Raw genomic sequence first — 19,606 nt, forward strand, 5'->3', positions numbered from 1 at the left:
CACAGTCCAGGGGCATCGAGGCGCTGTTACAGGAATATGACTTAGTTGTGTATTTATAACGCCCTTAATACCAAGAGGTTTCTAAGCGCGGACCCGGGGATCGAGCCTGTGTTGCTTTGTGTTGTCTTGTTTCCAAGGTGAGCATGTTGCCGGTGAGCTATCCTCCCGAGATGACATTGGCCTGGTGATAGAAATGTGCACAGTCCACTGGGCCAGGGAAAAGCAACAGGGCTACATCCGTATCAAATAGGAAATTACTAATCAATAAGCACAAATCAATATATGATACTAATGAAACAGTTCACTCAAAACATTACAAATAATATCACATCTAAAAATGGCCATAATCCTTAAAGCCTAATCTTATTTTAGTCTGCACCTTTGTCCAATTCATTGCCTCAAAAACATTGCAACTGTATGGCTTTGAAAGGGGCCTGCTGCTAGCATAAGATAAGAACATGCTACTTTACTCTGTCTTAAGCTGAATCTTTGACGCTGCAGTAACACAAGGCTTCCCTTTTCCACTTCTAGAAGCAGCAGAAAAACATCAAATGGATTGGGGTATTCAAAAAATATCCATTATTTGGGCAACGTTGTGGGGAGCCAGCGGTAGACGTCCCCCTAAACTAGCCACCATCAAAGTGTAGTTGAGTAAATCTAGTTCAATTGATTTGTCTTGTAATGAGCTACCCACGTTGCCACTTAAATAGGACTCCATGCCATCAAATGATTTATAAAGAAAATATGCCGGGATGGTTGGGAGGACTCACCGTATCGTTATGGGCCATGATGAAATAAAATTCTCCAGGAGTATTGGCCGGGCTTTCTATTATAGTAACAATGGCCCTATTTCCAAATTAATATGTGGCAACAAATTAGATCCCTGAGGTGAATAACAACAGTGGGATCTGGCAGGCATCAGTTCAGGGCTTCCGACTAACCTCAATCTTCTATCCATGGTCCTCAAACATCACCCTTCCAAACCAGCCTTCAATCTCCCCGGATTGGCCTCATTGCTGAACAAAAATCAAAGGAATGGACCGTTACCCATAGGCGGGGCACCTACATTGCTAAAGACAAGGCCAAATAGTGTGTCAAACTACTTTAATCAATAGGGTATCATGTTGATAATTGAGACTCACCTAGGATTGTACTCAGTATTTCTTCCACAACGAATGTGTTTTCTCCTGGGGAGACAGAAGTAGGGTTGGAGTTATTAGCCCTGAGAAGAGGTTTAGTTGAGAAAGAGATTCCCCTATAGGTTCCACTACAGGATATATTCATTTGGCAACAAACGATACCGGGAGTTCAGTCCCCCCGCAATCAAAAACACCACACCAATATTCCTTTTACCTTCAATCTAGCCCTGTCTGTGAGCTCACCTTAAGTAGCAACATCAGTTGAGATTTTCTCAAGAAGTAAAGGATCTCCAAAAAGGTCAGTCGATTACTATATGACATTTTAAGTATATATAACACGTCTCAGTTATTTTTGATTTAGTAAAATTGAAATATTATTGCTTTGTTATGTGAATTGCGTGAGGACACCCACTTGTTGTGCCCGACACTGCGAGCAGAATCAGGCTCTTGTCGGTGCTGCCGCCGCGCTTCCTGGAGGAGGCGGAGACTGGTCCACGTGACTCATCACGTGACCGCTACTCGCCACAAAAGACCGAGGCTACCACCCTTGTGGCGTTAAGCCCGGTGGAGTAAAGCCCAGCTACTGTTGTGCAGCTGTTGTGCGGATGGTGGCGAAGTGATTCTGCTAACGACTGGTAGACTCTGTTGATTTTTTATTTTTTAACTATTGTCAGGTTTTTACTTTTTTCGATTTTAGACCATCTCTCTTGTATGTCACAATATTGTGGTTTTTATAGGTGTAGTATATTAATTGCTGGTTCGCTTTAAAATGTTCACCTTGAAGTCAGGTATGCCCTCTGATAGTACTAGAGACTCAATGGTGCATCGGTCTAGTGAAATGCAGAGTTCATCGGCTCAAGCATCTCCCCTTCAAACACCTTTTAATAAGAATACTCCAAAAACACAGGAGAAGCCTAAGAGTGGCACACGGGTGTCAAGAAAAAATATCATCTTGACACCAATTAGTAATAGCCCTAACCACAATGATATACGTAATTTTTATGAAAAAGTACAAAGTGGGAGAACTTTGAATGAGCCAATGAACCTGTCTCTTCCGGTGGCCAAAACCGCAAAATTGGACACACTTAAATCAGTTTTAACTGATGCGAATTCATCTGTAAATCTTTTAAATAGTGCTATTCCTGCTTCCACTTTAAGTATTACCATCTCAGATCAGACGTTATTAACTGCATCACACTCCCCTACAAGAAATTCTAAACCTATTCCAACCTTTGCTACAGTTTTAGAAGAATCAATGCAAGAGAGTGAAGACCCATTAAACTCAAATCTTATTGCAGTACATGAAACATCAACTTTGAATGACTCGGTGGCTTCTGTAATTATTGAAACTGTGGGACATGTTAGTCCCGTTAAATCTCCTTCACCCTCTCACTCTGATCCCATTGACTGCAGGGATCTAGAAAGCTCGAGGGCTTCAATTAAGATCGATTATGCCCAACCCTGCACCATGGACTCAACTAGAGAGGACGAGGAGTCTTTTTTACAACCAACACCTCGTCGCTGTCTAGCTACTGATAGGAAAGAACAAGGCAGTCCAGCAGCTGCAAACCCGGCCCTTTTAGAGGTCACCCTGGGGGCAATTAATACCACTATATATAGTTTATTTAAGCTTTTTGATTCTTTGGAGCAAAAAATAATTGCTCAAACAAATAAGCTTAACACCATTAGTGAATGGATGAAAGTTAGTACAGTGAAATCCAATATAAATCCTTTTTTAGGAAACTTGGAGCACAGAGTTTCTCTTCTCGAAAAATATGTTTCATCTCAGCAAGTTTTGCTCGAAAATCCTGGTGCGTCTATTATGCATCGTATTCACACTTTGGAAGCCGCCAGTGTAGCACCCGTGAGCTTAACCTCTGCACTACCAACATTTTCTAATGTCATTCGACCAATCGAGTGTGCGGAAAACATCAGGACTGCAAAAAATAATGAGTCTTGGATTAGCATAGACTCTCCAGCTATGAATGCCATTCAACATACTGATAACAATAACTCACGCGGCTGTCCCAAGCCTAATCTTCAAAGGAATAGTCGCACAACGGCGACCAATAAAAAACCAAAAACTGCAGCCACTAAGATTGCCTCTAAAAAACAGCTTCAAAAGTGTCCCCCGGCAGAAGTCCAAAAAATGAATTCTTGTATTCCGAGCATATCTATAGACAGTGGTGCTGATACTATACAGTCTGAATTAGACACTACCCCGAGTGTACCCTCGGTAATTAATGCTACGTCATGTATTTCTTCGATTCCACAAGTGGCCCCTAAGGAGGCTTTAATCCCGCCCGTGGAATACGATCCCCTGAATGAGTTGGTAAATTTATTGTTAACAACTTCCAACAAGATACAACCTTCGCCTGTTGTGCAGACGACTTTTTCCGCACATTTACAACCAACTTTAAGTAGGGAAGTCAAGCATGTTCAAACAGTTGACCCATTAGCAGGCAGTACCGATCGTTTAACCTCATTAAGAGCTGCAGTAGATTCTTACTTATTAAAAAGAATCACAGAGGCTCTGCCAGAAATTTCAAGTGATAGAGCCCTTTCTTCTCAGACACATAAGCCACATAATGAGAATGTTATTGAAGCACCTTCTTGTAACAATAGATCTGGCACTAGTCTAAATCAGAATCCACTTCCAGGAAATAGTTGTTACAAACAAGATATTGCAAAAGAAAACATTAGAACGAACTCAGAAACTGGCAAAGCTACTGACAAACATCACACGGTTGATGTTAGTACTGCATTGTCAAAGAAGTTCAGCTTGTTTCATACTTTAATTTTGAAGTGTCGAGATGGGTCCTACCCAAAATATGATTTATGTCGGGCTAGTGTCCTCAATATCTTTGGAGATATTGAAGGTTTGGATGCTATTGCTTCTTCTGACATAAATCAAATAGAGTTCTTGTGTGATAAGAATCTTTCCGTAGTAAGATTGTGGATTAAATCTGGATTAGTCCGCAATACTATTTGGAATGCAAGAATGGAATTATTCAATCTTGGATTCTTGTTAGCTCAAGATCCAGCACGCCAACCTTCTAATGAGTTAAGTACCAAAGATTCTTCAAAATTCAAACCACAATTAGCATGTGGTTGTAACTTCTGTACTAATGACTTACGTATAGGCGTGTCGGCTTCTGTCAATCATAACTCATAACCACTAATAAACTGGCCTCCTATTGAAATTTCACTAGCCTGCTGGAACACCCGAGGTTCTGCCCATTTGCAATGGACATTAAATAATCAATTGAATATATATGACATTGTAGCATTACAAGAAACATGGTTACTAAAGCCCCCCGTCTGGGATGACCATGAGCTCAGTCTACTTCCAGCTGAACATAGTGGCAAAGGTAGACCCACTGCCGGTCTATTAGTTGCGGTGAAAGTAAGCAAGGGTTATAAAATCTTCCCCTGGCGAGCGCCAAATAAATACATACAATTGGTCAAGATTTCCTTTAAGATGCACACATATGCCCTCATTAATGTGTACAGAAACCCTGTAGGCATCACTGATGAAAACTTTTACACAGCTGTGTCGTCTCTTTTTGAATTGATCTCTATTCAGGGCAATATTTCTGGAATCCTTGTAATGGGTGATCTAAACTTTTCATGTGTCGAGCATAATCCAAGGAGTAAAAATCGCAATGGAGTAAGGTGGATGTCTTTTATGAAAGATCTAGACTTAAAAATGGTAAATGGCACAATTATAGGAGATATCCCCTCTATGAACACCTGGGAGCGAGGTAACTCAAAATCCACAATTGATTATGTTTTTATATCTAACAATATATTTGTGAATGCCTCTAAATTTGTCGTTGTAAAACAGACAAGCAGTGACCACCATCTCCTAGCTCTATCTTGGTCAGTCCCAGCGATAGATTGTCTAAAAAACGCACGCTATTATAAACAAACCTTGGCAGTAAATAATGGTAGAAATCGATTTAAGTGGTCTACGAATAAATTGTTGGCTTTGAATGAAGCAATTTTACTAAACAATCAAAGAGCACAAGGGGCTACGTCCTATATAGATGTTCTAAGTACCTTTGCAAATATCCAGCCTGTTCACAACTGGCCGCCGAGAAGTCATGTTCATGGGTTTGATATGGCTCTCTATGAAAGAAAGAAAGCCCATCGCAAAGAGATCAGAAAACTTCGAAAATTACCACTATTTGAACAAATTAAAGCGGTCAGGTCTGCCAATACAAAATATCGAAATTGGGCACGGTCAAGGAAAGCCGCACCATACCAACTAGATAGTGAAAGGTTTTTACAAATATGTTGTAATAAAAACTCTAGTTTAATCTGGGAACTGCTGAATAAATGTAGCACAGCTCCGCAAGCGTACTTCCAACTTAATGGCGTTCCTGAATCTGTGTGGATTAAACATTTCTCCACTTTATATGACGATCCTAAGATGAGTAGCTACATTTATAATGGCAGTGCTGCAAGATGTTGGGAGCTGCAATGCACTGAAAATATCATCCAGTCCCTTATTAAAACAGCGTCCTCGTCAAGAGCAGCAGGCCTTGACGGACTAACCAACTGGCTGTTTAAACAAAACATAAATGAATGGGCTCTAATCCTTAACAATGCATTTCATCACATTTTGCAAACCAAATGTTTACCAGACTCTTGGCGCTCGTCCGTGATTATCCCGATTTATAAGAAGGGTGATCGCATGGACGCCAAAAGCTATCGCCTGATAGCGTTATTGGACGCTCCTGGGAAGTTGTTCACCAAGCTGGTATTAAGAGATTTCAATCTCTGGTCATCTGCAGCCTGTCAACGTGACCCAGCACAAACTGGTTTTGTGGCTGGTCTGGGTACTAGTGTTAACTTACTTACCTTAAATGCTATTCGACAACAAGCACAGTGTAAGAGACAGCCTAGATATTTTGCATTTGTGGATTTACATTCCGCCTTTGATTCGGTTTCAAGACCTAAACTTATTAACAAATTAATCAAGGCGGAGTGTCCCCCTACTCTTATAGATATCATTTTCGCATTACATTCAAAAACTAAGATCTTTGTAAGATTAAACGCTGAAGGTCTTTTATCCCCCCCTGTTCATACGTATAGAGGGTTAAAACAAGGATGTAGCTTAGCGTCAGCCTTGTTCAACTTCTTTATTAATGATGTCCGTTGGATCTTTACTAAAATAGCGGCTGATGCCCCAATGCTAAATGGCGTTAAAATGAGTGCATTATGGTATGCAGATGATCTTGTGCTTGTGTCAAAAACATCTAGTGGCCTACGTAATCTTTTGTCAGTACTTTGCAGCTATTTCAAAGAAAATGAATTAATTGTAAATACTGCCAAAACACAGATTGTCACGTTTATCCCTAAAGGTTTACGCAAGCATTTGTTAGAGTGGCAAATTGAGACAATTCCCATAAAGATAGTTCCAAACTATGTTTATTTGGGTGTTATTTTTGACGGTTGTCCTACATTAAATTCACAGCTGAATAAAATTAAACAGAAGCTAACTATGGCAATTTGTCAGACTCGAATAATTGTATCCAAGTATGGCAAATTCTCACTTAAAGCAGCCCTTCTGTTTTGGAATCAAAATGTTGTTCCAACTATTCTTTATGGTCTGGAAACGCAAATCTTACCAACTGGATTTCTTAACCAATTAGAAGCCAAATTTTGGCGAGCCATTCTGCATTTACCACAATGTATTCCTGGGGTGATGATGCGTTATGAATTGGGCTTAATTTCATTAACTGCCCAACATAATTGGCGCTTATGCGCATTATTTCGTAAATGTTTGCTCTCAACACAAGACAACTCTGCCTTGTCATCTATCTCCAGTTACATACTAAACTCAGCAGAAATGTTCCCGAAACAGTGGTCCTCAAATGTTCTCTCTATCATGGTAAAGGCCGATATTTCACTGAGCCTTTTATTGGATCAGCCAGAGAGAGCAAAGAAGACAGTCCACATGACGGACTGGATTGAGACCCGAGTAAAGTGTTTAACCTATAAAGATTTTGATCCTGCAATATTTGGACCTAAAGCTTATAAAGTCACTGCCTCGTACCTGTGCTTGGCTCCCTTCTCTGCTATTAGATCTGATATCCTGAGGCTGCGGTTTAATATCTGGCCTACTAGGGAAGTTAAACTAAGAAGGAGACAAATCACATCAGACCTCAATTGGTGCAGGTTTTGTCAAAACATATCAATTGTTGAAACCTTGCAACATTTATTATTGGAGTGCACAGCCCCGGAACTTTCGAGTTTAAGAAACATTCACTTTGCCAAATATGTTGTGTATTTTGCTCAAATAGACCCAAGTAACAGATGGGTCGCTCTGGCTGCAACTGAATGTATGGGCATAAGGATTGCTACCATCAATTTTTTAAAATCTCTAAACATGGACTGACTGATATACATCATGTTAAATTGCCAATACTCTTAAATTGTGAAATTTTGACTTGGAAGATGGCTGTAATTGTAATTGTAAATGGTTGTTTTATTGATTTATTGCTCTTATTTATGAAAGAATGGATTTTTGTAATATGTATAAAACTGAAAAAGTTGCTGTAATGCAACTATATTAAAAAAAAAAAAGAATAATATTATTGCTTTGTTACAGGAAGACAGAGAGTTTTTTTTACCTGATGAAGGGAGGCACATATTCCTACAATGCGTAGTGACCACAGGAATGCCATTTCACAATGCAATATCATTTTGGAAGAAGTGGACAATTTCTGCAAAACCATAGTCTGTCATTTATGAAAGAATGATTTGTATTTTTAAAAGAATTATTTGAAATTGGGCATTAACTGTGCATGACTGCGAATGAACAGAGGAGGGTACAAACCAATCTGTGTTATGCACCAAAGTCATATTTGAATATGATTAGAAGAATAATATGAGCGTTTACATAACATTTGTTTTTCATATGTTCTTTAATGTGTGTCCTGCTACGATTACAATTGAAATTGGTAATTGAATTAATATATTACTTGGGATTTCTGTCCGCATAAGAGTGCCCAGGTATTTTCATGATTCGCTTCGAGGAACATCCACTTGTGTACTATATTCATAGCCCTTTAGCCAGGGAGCACCTGAAACCCATCATAAATACAACTAACATATTCAACCTAATTGATAATTAGTACTGAGTCCCTTTCCCCAAGTGTAATCAAATTCATATATAACCATGTAGATCCCACACACTTTATCAGGCAAGTCAAGAACCAGGCCAGCGTATAGAAAGAATACACATTTATTAGTGACAAAATCACAAATCATCCCACCTCACTCCGTTTCCCAAATGCTTTTCTTTCCTAACAATTCTCTTTGTACACAAATGGAAAACACTATTTAGTTCAAGGTAACACAGATAACAGGCACTTTAACCCCACAACATGTACAGTCATAACACTTAATGGGGTTCACTTTTAATAACATACACTTACCAATACACTTTACACAAAGTTTAATTTAAATAGCATGCACTACTTTCCTATTGGCAAACACAGTTTCACACATGCAGCGCTCTGTATGGTTTATCTCCTTGCACAATTGGAAATGCTGACTGTGTTGCAGCACAACAGACCTTTAAAAACAAAACACTTCATATACATAACTCTTCTTCCTTCACCACAATAATAATCTTGCATTTATATAGCGCTACGAACCTTTAGGCATCTGAGCGCGGGTTATTATTGCCCATGGTCTGTGGTGCTCATTTATCGAGCTCTGAAGGTTGAAATGGCTGAGTTTGGCCCTGCTGGCATTCAAACCTGCGTTGACAGGCTCTGCACGGATGTCACAGCGAGCGCTCTACTAGCTGTGCTATCTGACAGGCTTGTGAAGAATCTCTCTTCTACCAGGTGTCACGTCCCACTTTCAGTAGAGAGAAAGTGCTTTTCAATCAGGGACTTCACTTTATTTAAGCAATAAGGCCTGAGCCGCGGGGGCATTACAGAGTCAGGTAATGCCTGGGGCCCATAGTTACAGACCCTGGGGCATTACCTGACACAGTAATGCCCCCGCGGCTTGGGCTTATTGCTATTAGGACCCCAGGCTCGCAAGACCGGGGTACTAATAGTATTGTTTTTGTGTTCCTAATGCTGCAACATTTTGGAAAGAAGAAAAAAAAACAAAGTTACAAAAAAAATCCACTGGGAAGGGAAAACAGATCTGCTGGGGACAGAAGTGTTCCCAGCGTGTTTGCTCTCGAAAAAGGATGAAAAAGAAGGTAAGTGAGGTTGGGAGGGGAGGGAGGGGATTGTTTGGAGGGTGGGGTGGGGAAGATGGACAAAACACTCACCTGAATCCCCGGCGGGGGAGGATAGCAGCCTCCAGCCGTGTGGAGGCTTCGAGCAGGGATTGCCCTGTTTCGAGCCTCCTCATTGGCAAGGGCCTGCCACGCCCCCACGGGAACAAAAGAAATGAATCCCGAGTGAGGGATTCCCGGTCTAGTAAAGCCCCGGCGAGGGCCAATCAGATTGTTTTTTACATTCTAGTTGCCCTTCAGCGGTTACTAATTCATTTTGACAAGACACTTTTCTGCCCCAGCACAAAATCCAGGTATATTCATTTTACATTCAGTACGCCTCTGCTTTAAGGCAAGGTCTGAGAAATGGTGAACAATTGTGACTTTTGTTTTTTATTCACCCCTAACTTAAGGGAATTTTGTGGTCGGCAATGAGAAATAGGAATCCCCAATGACTTTAACAGACTATAGTTGTATTCACACCGGAAACAATATTGTTGATTTTGAATTTCAACTAAATCACCCTGTGTTAGTTGGCTATAGGGGAGTTAATTAAATTATTACTAGGTAAGAAAATGCTAGGGGTCTACTTTGTCTGCCCACTGTGAGAAACGTGAGTGTATTCTAATTCCTAGACCCCTTGGATCCTCTGTGCAGGTGGACAGGGAAAGGCCATCACAATTGGATCCTGACCCTGGGGCTGGAGAAGCGAGGGAGGATCACCTGGGTGCAAGGTCTTTGGTGTCTGGGAGTGCAGTGCCCTTGTGTGAGACATAGTATCCCCCTTTCCCTAGTGACAACCAACCCAACCCCTCCCCTAATTTCTCCACAATTGACACTTGACAGTACTGGGATGAAGAAGAGGCAACTAAGAGCAAAGAAGACTGTGCGCTTTTACCACTCCAGTACTGTGCCAAAGAAGATGCCTGCTAAGAGAAGTGAAGGTCAGGCATGTCCCCTTAATTGTGGTCAGGCAAGGCTGATAAGTTATCCACACCTGCAGCCTATCAAGTGGCTGCAGGTGCATAAATGAAAATGAACCACAACATATAATTATTGAATACCGAACTGAATTAAAACCTTGCTACCAAACAGAATTAATTATTTTAGAACCCAAAAGGGGAAAGTAAATGTAAATCTAAGCAGACCATTATATGTTGAATTGCTAAAATGAATATAACTTTAAACAAACCACAGTATGCTGAAATCTAATGTAATTTAAGGAATATGCAAACAAAAAAGGTATTGAAGCCTGATTTAGAGTGACATATTCAACCTGTTTGAAAGCTGCAAATTAAAAGAACAATTATTTGAAACAACAGTAATTGAACTGTGGAGACAAGGATACTTTTTTTTTTTTTAACTGTGTCACTTGAAACTTGGGGAAGGGAACCCTGAGTTCTGACCAGGAGTATTTAATGTCAAGGTTGTTTGAACTGTGTGACTTCGAACTTGTGGAAGGAAATCCGAGTCCTGACTTGGGGAAGGAAACCCCGAGACATGAATAAGACTATTGCATCCTAAATCCAAGAAAGGGAATTTTGAGACTTTTCTTTGGTGAACTGTTGTATACTTGGGGAAGGGAGCAAAAAGGAAGCCGCGAGCTGGAAGAAGCTCAGAGTTTGTGTTAAACACTGTTTTCTTTTGGTTACTTACATCCCTACGCATTGTACAGATACAGTTGTGAGGGCAAGTATAGGGTTTGCACACAGACAGATTCCTAAATTGAACTCTTTGATTAAGACTTTTCTTAGTTTTATTTAGGTAGGGACATTCCACTTTAGCATAGGGCAAGTTTGGCTTTCTCCCATTCTGACATTTAAGTTAATACATTTGGTTGTTTTGAATCGGTTGTTTCTGTCTTTCTTCATGATGCCTTCACACCACCCACTCAATAATGGGAAAACTATTACATCAAACAGATCCCCACATGATTGGGACTGGTTGGACAGGTTGCTTACATAGAATCCCTCCAGGTTTCATTCTCAGGGAAAATACACCACCTCAGGGCTTCTGGATACTCAGGGGAACCTCAGGACTTGGTTAGAGGCCTCTTCAGGTGCAATCAAGAATGGCCTTCAGCATTAATACTATTTGATTTGCCTCTCCTAGTATGGGTCGCAGCCAGTGTTTAGTATTTCCCTGGTCTCCTCCAGCAATTTGGTCAGCAGTTCACACTTAGATGATATCAGACAGCTCTGCCTGATTCCTATTGTGCAACACCTTATAACATCTAAACCACACCGCAAAATATTAAGAATTAGAATGTGCCAGCTTATTGGCCCTTGATTTGTATTGGACATCTGCTGTCTTCCTCTTGGAATGATTGGTTTGTGAAGTTAATGGATCTCATTCCTATGGACTCATATCTCCCTCCTTGGGAAATTGCATGTTTTCTTCTTCACTCTTAACCTTAAAACTACAAAGTGGCAAATATAGCAAATATATTTAATTTACAGTTAAGCATAACAATATTACATGGCCACAGTAGTTATGGTTAAGTTGGTGTTTCCATAGGAAGAGCACCTTTTGGGCGGCTTATAACTTCGCTCCCCCTAGACGAATCCTCACCAAACTTATATGGCCCACTCTGAATGTTTTTGCAAAGTTTGGTGAGGATTCGTCCAGGGGGGGAAAAGTTATAGGGGGGGTCCCAAAATTTCTTTTTTCCCATAGACTGAATGGGAAAAAAACTTTGCTCGCGCCTACAGCCCAAACCGCTGGACAGATTTTCACCAAATCTGGACCAGGAGCAGTGGCTTGGTCCCAAAAGCGTGCTTTTGCAGATTTGGTGAAAATCCGTCCAGTAGTTTTTTTTTTAAAATTACCAAAAAGTGGGTCATGAAAAATTAGTGATATCTGTGTTCGGTCCGCGGACACACTTCCCTGTTCGCTCCTCGGACATGCGACGTATTCGCTGAATGTACGGTGTGGCGCATGAAGTGCGTCAGATTTTTGGTGGCGCCCGCCATCTTGGATTCGCGGACATCTGCGGACAGCGCAGTGAAACTTGGTTCAAAATTTGTATTTAGTAGAGTGTGTTGGTGTGTAGGAGTGTTTGGGGAGGGTGGGAGAGTATGAGATAGGTTGAAAGTTGTGTTTTTTATGTGGTAGACATTCTTGTTGTGTTCGATTTGTCTGCGGACATCACAGGTGTTCTGAAATGTTCTACATAAACTGAATGGGGGGTGTTCTGAGTACTCAATATGTGTCAATGTTTTTCGGAAGCAAGCTGAAACTGTTCTAAGAACACTCGCGGTATCCGGAAATGTTCATAAATAAACAAAATGGGGGTGTCCTGGGGACGCTGTCCGTATTGTTCTCTGGCAAATTGAATGTGTTCTAAGAACTCTCGTAATGTCCTTAAATGTTCGTGAATAAACAAAATGGGGGTGTTCTGAGGACGCTGTCCGTATTGTTCGTTGTCAAGTTGAAAATGTTCTAAGAACTCTCGTGTTGTCCTGAAATGTTCGTAGGGGGTGTCCTGAGGATGCTGTCCGTATTGTTCGATGGCAAGTTGAATGTGTTCTAAGAACACTCGCGGTGTCCTGAAATGTTCGCAAATAAAAAAATAATGGGGGTGTCCTGAGGACGCTGTCCGTATTGTTAGTTGTGAAGTTGAAAGTGTTCTAAGAACTCTCGCGTTGTCCTGAAATGTTCGTAGGGGGTGTCCTGAAGACGCTGTCCGTATTATTCGATGGCAAGTTGAATGTGTTCTAAGAACACTTGCGGTGTCCTGAAATGTTCGTAGGGGGTGTTCTGAAGACGCTGTTCTCTGGCAAGTTGAATGTGTTCTAAGAACACTCACGGTGTCCTGAAATGTTTGCAAATAAACAAAATGGGGGTGTCCTGAGGACGCTGTCCATATTGTTAGTTGTGAAGTTGAAAGTGTTCTAAGAACTCCCTCGTTGTCCTGAAATGTTCGTAGGGGGTATCCTGAAGACGCTGTCCGTATTGTTCGATGGCAAGTTAAATGTGTTCTAAGAACACTCGCGGTATCCTGAAATGTTCATAGGGGGTGTTCTGAAGACGCTGTCCGTATTGTTCGATAGCAAGTTGAATGTGTTCTAAGAACACTCGTTGTGTCCTGAAATGTTCGTAGGGGGTGTTCTGATGACGCTGTCCGTCCTGAGGACGCTGGCTGTATTGTTCTCTGGCAAGTTGAATGTGTTCTAAGAACACTTGCGGTGTCCTGAAATGTTTGTAAATAAACAAAATGGGGGTGTTCTGAGGCTGCTGTCTGTATTGTTCTCTGGCAAGTTGAATGTGTTCTAAGAACTCTCGCGGTGTCCTGAAATGTTCGCAAATAAACAAAGTGGGGTTGTTCTGAGGCTGCTGTCTGTATTGTTCTCTGGCAAGTTGAATGTGTTCTAAGAACTCTCGCGGTGTCCTGAAATGTTCGCAAATAAACAAAGTGGGGTTGTTCTGAGGCTGCTGTCCGTATTGTTCGATGGTAAGTTGAATGTGTTCTGAGAACACTCGTGGTGTCCTGAAATGTACGTAGGGGGTGTCCTGAAGACTCTGTCCGTATTGTTCGTTGTCAAGTTGAAAATGTTCTAAGAACTCTTGCGGTGTACTGAAATGTTCGTAAATAAACAAAATGGGGGTGTTCTGAGGACGCTGTCCGTATTGTTCGTTGTCAAGTTGGAAGTGTTCTAAGAACTCTTGCGTTGTCCTGAAATGTTCGTAGGGGGTGTTTTGAAGATGCTGTCCATATTGTTTGCTGTCAAGTTGAAAGTGTTCTAACAACACTCAAAATGTCCGCGGACATTAAAAGTTTCCATAGGCCATAGTTGAAATGTTTGACTGTATGGGTGTGATATGCTGCGGTGGTTGTGGCTAGGGTATAGAGTGTTGGGTGCATGGCCTGGGGGTGTCCTGGGGACGGACACTGTCCGCATTGTTCTATGGCAAGTTGAATGTGTTCTAAGAACTCTCGCGGTGTCCTTAAATGTTCGTAAATAAACAAAATGGGGGTGTTCTGAGGATGCTGTCTGTATTGTTAGTTGTCAAGTTGAAAATGTTCTAAGAACTCTCGCGTTGTCCTGAAATGTTCATAGGGGGTGTCCTGAGGACACTGTCCATATTGTTCTCTGGCAAGTTGAATATGTTCTAAGAACACTCGCAGTGTCCTGAAATGTTCGCAAATAAACAAAATGGGCGTGTCCTGAGGACGCTGTCCGTATTGTTAGTTGTGAAGTTGAAAATGTTCTAAGAACTCTCGCGTTGTCCTGAAATGTTCGTAGGGGGTATCCTGAAGACGCTGTCCATATTGTTCAACGGCAAGTTGAATGTGTTCTAATAACACTCACGGTGTCCTGAAATGTTCGTAGGGGGTGTTCTGAAGACGCTGTTCGAATTGTTCGATAGTAAGTTGAATGTGTTCTAAGAACACTCATGGTGTCCTGAAATGTTCGTAGGGGGTGTTCTGATGACGCTGTCCGTCCTGAGGACACTGTCCGTATTGTTCTCTGGCAAGTTGAATGTGTTCTAAGAACACTTGCGGTGTCCTGAAATGTTCGTAAATAAACAAAATGGGGGTGTTCTGAGGACGCTGTCCGTATTGTTCTCTGGCAAGTTGAATGTGTTCTAAGAACACTCGTGGTGTCCTGAAATGTTCGCAAATAAACAAAATGGGGGTGTTCTGAGGACTCTGTCCGTATAATTCGATGGTAAGCTGAATGTGTTCTGAGAACACTCGTGGTGTCCTGAAATGTTCATAGGGGGTGTCCTGAAGACGCTATCCGTATTGTTCATTGTCAAGTTGAAAATGTTCTAAGAACTCTCGCGGTGTCCTGAAATGTTTGTAAATAAACAAAATGGGGGTGTTCTGAGGACGCTGTCCGTATTGTTCGTTGTCAAGTTAGAAGTGTTCTAAGAACTCTCGCGTTGTCCTGAAATGTTCGTAGGGGGTGTTCTGAAGATGCTGTCCGTATTGTTCGCTGGCAAGCTGAAAGTGTTCTAAGAACACTCATAATGTCCGCGGACATTAAAAGTTTCCATGGGCCATAGTTGAAATGTTTGACTCTATGGGTGTGATATGCTGCGGTGGTTGTGGCCAGGGCATAGAGTGTTGGGTGCATGGCCATTTGGCCATGCACCCAACACTCTGTGCCCTGGCCACAACCACCGCAGCATATCACACTTATAGTTGCTTATAACTTTGGGTCAAAAACAAATTTATAAGGAACAAAGTCATAAGATACTATGGGTGTGATATGCTGCGATGGTTGTGGCCAGGGCATAGAGTGTATAATATACTTACTGTTTGGTTTAGTAACTGGAGTACATCTATTTCTTGTTCATTTCTGTGACAAAAGAAAATAGCTTGTTAGTATTAGTATTTTGTAATGACTTATTACATTGTATAATCAACATTTTTTTTTTTTTTGACCCTCATATTTAGTAGATTAGAAACCAGAGTACTGTGCAATTTGCTCAGTTTCTGTGTTCGTTGCTAAGATCATTGGGTCTGTGGGAGAAAAAAAAATCCATGTTGGATTAAAAAAAAACGTTTTCTGTTATGCTACAGTTTATTTGTTTGTTTGTTTTCAGTGTTCACTTGTTGTTTCTTGGTAATGCTTTATACATTGGCTTGTTGCATTCTTTTGGAGCAGTAACATATTATTTATTTGTTTGGATATTATAAAATTTTGGAGCAGTTATATACCAGTAGGTGTATTCTAACCTGCTATTTTTTTATATATTTTAGTTGTATTGATTTATCTGTTTGGATATTGTTAAATTTTGGGACAGTTAGATACCAATTAGCGTATTCTAACTGTCTATTTTTTTTATATATTTTAGTGGTATTGATTTATTTGTTTGGATATTGTTAAATTTTTGGGACAGTTAGATACCAATTGGCATATTCTAACTGTCTATTTTTTGCTCTAATTTGCTGGTATTCATTTATCTGATTAGTTGTTGTAGAATCTTTGGGCAGTTAGATAGCTTTTGGAATATTCTAACAGTTTACATTTGTTTACTACAAATTTACTTAGGGTTTAAGTACAGTTTAGTTATCAAAGTTTGGTTTTAAGAACATTAAATAAGCGTTTGTAAGATTTGCTGGTAATCTCTGCTTTAGAGTAATGGTACTATCATTACTTTGAAACCATCCACATTTCATTTTTATATATGCAGTGTAGTGCCCTGAATTGGTTGTGGCTTCTGCGTGGTAGATTATTCCTATTGTTGTGAAGGTTTTCTTACCAAGTGATATTTGACCATGTGTGAATCCATTCAGCTTGCAGTTGTTTTTGGTACCATCTGCATTGTAACGTAGAAGCATTAGTATTACGTATTTACTATGTGTTTGTATTAGTAACATGGAGCGATTATCTGAATTGCAGGTAGAACATAATCTACCATGGTTTGCATTTTGTACACGTTGCTGAAATGGAATCGATTCATAATTAGGTATTGATATATATACAAAGCGTTCATTGGGGATTTGTTCTTCTGTCACATTGTTGCAGAGAGTGCATGTATGTTTCCACATGCATGAAATCTGGAAGATTTCATTTATAGGTATGTTTTTGTTTTCCAGTACTTGTAGTAAGTACATTAGAAATTCTTGTGGATCTTCCTGTGAGTTTATAGTGAATTTCACCATTCCAGCACAGTAGTCCAATTGTTGTCTTATTCCATAAACACTATATGTGTTATCAGAATTGTTTGCTGCATTTCTGTGAAGTACTAACATTTGCAAACACAATGGGTCTGTACTGTGTAAGTAAATGTTGTCAACAATTGGTGGTAATTGAAATAGAATATTCATTGCTACATTTGCGTAGCAATTTACACAAACTATATATGAGAGTTTAAATGGACCAGGTAGTTCTGTATCTGACTGCTCTTTTTGGAGTTTGTCTTCCTTCTTTGAAGAAGTACCTGGTTTACTTTCCCTAATTGATTATTTTTTGCTTGAGGTATTTGATGAAGTATTAGTTTCTTTTACTCTCTTTGGAGGATTTGCAGTGACATCCTGTTGCAGTTCTGTTTGATTTATTTTTCTTTTATAACGTTTTACTTTTTGTGGAACAGAATATGTGTTTAGATGGGGGGTTTATAGTGAGTGAAGTCTATTGTATTCTAAAATGCAAGGAATATCAGCGTTTACTTTACTTGCATCAAAGTTGATTAGAAATAGACCATCAAGTGTACGTAAGCGTGATAGTGCTACGTAGGTCATGCCTTCTTTAAAGACTGTGTTACCAATATCTATCATTGCTTTGTCTAGGGTAAGACCTTGTGATTTATGAATTGTGACTGCGTATGCAAGAGTTAGAGAAAATTGTTCTCTGCGTACATACATGTCTTTGAAGAGAAAGAATCGAGCTGTGGAGCGTCCTATCCTTTTTACTTCTGAAAGTTTGTCAACGAGAATATTGACAAACTGAATTTTGTTGTCACGTGGGTATGTTTGAAAGCCAACAACTGTACCCAGTGCTCCATTAATTAGTCCTTGGTCCACGTCAAGGTTACATTTAAGCATTACTCTGCAATTTAAGGATAATGTTAATATCTTTTCTAAGGCTGCTGTGTTTGAGATTGATTTTTCTGAACTATTTAGTCTTGTTGTGGCTTGGTCACACATAGGTAGTGTCATACCATGTACATCTAGTTTGTCTGTGGCGCTAATTTCCATTATGGTTGCATTTCTTTACTTAACATTATTTCATTGAATTTGAAACAGCTTGCAAGAGTTGTCATTAAGGCCATACAATTGACATTTTTGTGGGCTAATTGTTCCATAACATCTGTAGTACATGCATTATCGCCATAAAGTGCATTAATGTACTGGGTTTTCAATATTGCTTCTGCTTCTTTAGAAAGTATACCAACTCTGATACATTTTAAGATGTTGGCATAAGTGAGACCTGCAGATTGCCGTATGTTTTCTGTTAATTCTCTGTATTGGAAATGTTGCCAAAGGTTGACATTTCCAATGCTGCCAACAGTTTTACGGCAGAGTTTGTGTCCTAATGTTTTAAAAATAGGCTCACCTTTTACTGGTGTCAATTGAAGAACATCTCCGAAAACAATAATGTGTTTTCCTGCAAAGAGCTCTTCATAGTTTGTTTTGAGTACTTCTTGTAATGTGAGGTGAATCAAAGCCAACATTAGGTTGGAGACCATGCTCACTTCATCTATTAGTAGCATTTTCATTTGTTTCAATACTCTGCGTAGTTCCATTGCAGCTTCTGCAGAAAGTTTGTAATAGTCTAATTTGTTATGGTGTTCTACTGGCAATAGTAGTAATCAGTTTAACGTGACACCACCTATGTTGTAGGCAGCTAAACCTGTGGGGGCAGTGACAACAGCTGACAGTTTGTTGTTTGTCAACTGTTGAAGGAACTTACTGATGATTTTGATTAGGAATGTTTTGCCAGAACCAGCTTCACCACTGACGTACAGTAGTATAGGTTTATAATTATGGCAGGAACATTCTTCATTTTCATGCTGTACACCATGTGCAATTTGTTTTGTTACTTCTTGAAAAATGCTACGTTGCTCATTGTTTAGTTTTGATTGTATTATAGTTAAGTTTTCTTTATCTTCATACTGACACATGGCGTTTTCTACTTCTATCATAGCTAATTCTGCCTCATTTATTATTAGTGGTTCTCCCAGTGGTTCCTGGCTTCCTGTTACAGAAGGTTGACTACTGTCAGGAGTTTCTTTATCTAGTTGGGCCTGGAGTTCTTCTTCGTGTTGCTGTTCATTGTGCAACATTGTTTTGTACTGTGTAAAGTTTACATCAGTTATAGTGCTTTCATTTGCTTTGAAAGCATCTTCATATGAGTCATAGTTATCTAGTATTTCTTCTTCTTTTCTCCATGGTTTAAAGAGTTGTTGCAGGGACATATAATATACTTCTTTATGTTGAGGAGTCTTCAATGACAACTTAATATGATTAATTAAATTTGGTTTAGTGAGTTTAACTAAGCTGCCTTCACAGTTTGTCACTCTGTATTTACCTTTTTTTTTCATCACGTTTTTTTTTTTTTATGTGTATATTTGGGTTATGTGGTTTAGACACATACAGGCCGATTCATGTAATTCCTCTCAAAAGTGGCGCACGCGGCTGGCGCACAGCGTGCCCGTGCGAATGTCTGCGCCAGCCGCGTGCGATAAAATCAATTTCCGCGCACAGCGTATTCATGGATTCCTACCTCCAAAAGCAGACGTGGCGCAGAGTGGCGCAGCG

This window comes from Ambystoma mexicanum, chromosome 7p (genome assembly GCF_040938575.1).
Source record: "Ambystoma mexicanum isolate Mex_15411 chromosome 7p, UKY_AmexF1_1, whole genome shotgun sequence".
NCBI lineage: Eukaryota > Metazoa > Chordata > Amphibia > Caudata > Ambystomatidae > Ambystoma > Ambystoma mexicanum.